We start from the raw sequence: 1855 nt of genomic DNA, 5'->3' as shown, positions 1-1855 counted from the left end.
TTATACTTTTTTCCTGCTGTTTTATGGTGGGTGCATAATGGAGAAGTACTATGCTCAGTTGTCACTTCTCTCTGTTTTATATATGAAGATAATTCGAGAAACAGGGAAATTCTAGCAGCGGGTAGTGTTTTACACGATCAATATTTTATTTCGTTTTATTTCTGTTTGATTCAAGATGTTCAGGAGACTCACACTTAAACGTGCGTACTTGGTGCTGGGTGCCTGCCTCAGGAACAAAGGGCCAGACCAGAAACGTGACTATTTTTGGGACTGATGGCAAGAGAACACTGATTCACTGGTCAGGAAGGCCACATTTCTGTTGTGATTTGAACAGAGCTTGTTTATTGATAAAATGGTTGGCAACCTTCAGTCTGGAAAGACTATGGTATAAGTCTACAGCACCCGGTATTCCCAAGCGGTCTCCCATCCAAGTACTAACCAGGCCTGACCCTGCTTAGCTTCCGAGATCAGACGAGATCAGGCATGTGCAGGGTAACAGTTGATAAAATGGTAACGTAGTTTCACATCTCCAAAATAGAAAATAGGTTTTCCAGCTCTAAATCCTGCTGGAAGAGCCAGTAGAGTAGCTCAGGGGAGGGGGAAGTACTGCAGGCACCGCAGTGCACCATGTAAGCAGCTCTTCCCACTCACCGCTGGAGCCATTCTGGACAGTGACAGTCACACACAGGCCGGGGGGCTATTTTGAGCACTTGAAAAGTGCACTCTGGAGTTCCACCCACCAAAACCAAACCTCCTACTGCTGCTTGTCACATTGCTGGTCTCGCTGCCAGATGGCGGAGGTCTGGGGGTCCCACATGCACCAGCAGACACCACTTCAAGTACCACCGGTGTTAGGAGTACCACTGGTTGAGAAACACTGGCATAGAGTATTCATTTACTTTGCAATAATGTGTCCTCTACTAATTTAGAAGCACAGAGAGTGCTTTCATTTGACCTAAAGAAAAACATAATTGACATAATATATTACCAACAGTTCATAATATATAGCTCAACAAATGTGATACACAAAAGGCAGGCATTCACTGCATGGAGCCTTAGTGTTCATGCATGGGCATAGATATGCCTGCGCATTAGACTTGATGCATCCACCCCTCATACAGATATTTTTTTAGAGACCCAAAGAGGAAGCTGAATCCCAATTGCAGATGTAGCAATGGCACACGAAGAACATTTTATAAAGCCAAGACAAGAATAGGGGACAAAACTGGAGCACTCAGGGTACAATTCTAACCCCTTATGTCAGTGCTTTCCAGCTTTCCAGCACTGACATAAGGGCAATGAGCTCTGAGGTAAGGGAACAAACATTCCCTTCTTTTGAGGAGGCTTCTGTGAGTGACACCCTACTATAGGATGCAGCACATGTCCCATGGGCACCGCTATGCCAGTGCTGGAAAGCACTGAGATAAGGGGTTTGGATTGCTCCCTAAGTTACCAGGTCCATGAATCAGAAAATAGGCTCAATCCCCAGCAGAATGTTGATGTTGTTATATACATTTTTATCCCACCCTTGCGCCAAAGACCTCAGGATGACATACTTCATCCCCACCTTTTACCCTGACAACAAACCTGTGAGGCAGTTTATGTAGAGAAATAATCGCTAATCCAATGAGACACAAATCAGGCTCTGAATTAAGTTCACTGTTCTCACCACTACACTACAGTGTGTGATTTCACAGACCACTGTGCAAAATTAGATGGTAGATTGCTGTGCCTTACCTCTGAGAGCTGAAGATAGCTCTTGTTCTATTATTGAATGCTTATTTATGTAAACACCTTCTCATAAGAAACACTTCCCCATACACCAGTAAGAAATATTCTAGCCCAATGCTTTGCC

General features: G+C 44.2%; 1 pseudogene; it reads right to left on the bottom strand.

The window, feature by feature from the left end:
- Positions 1 to 390: 390 nt before the first annotated feature.
- Positions 391 to 507, bottom strand: LOC136647224 (5S ribosomal RNA; annotated as a pseudogene).
- Positions 508 to 1855: the final 1348 nt, after the last annotated feature.

This window comes from Tiliqua scincoides, chromosome 3 (assembly GCF_035046505.1).
Source record: "Tiliqua scincoides isolate rTilSci1 chromosome 3, rTilSci1.hap2, whole genome shotgun sequence".
Classification (NCBI taxonomy): domain Eukaryota; kingdom Metazoa; phylum Chordata; class Lepidosauria; order Squamata; family Scincidae; genus Tiliqua; species Tiliqua scincoides.
Note: the sequence above shows the minus strand (reverse complement) of the source record. Positions and strands in the feature narration are given on the sequence as shown.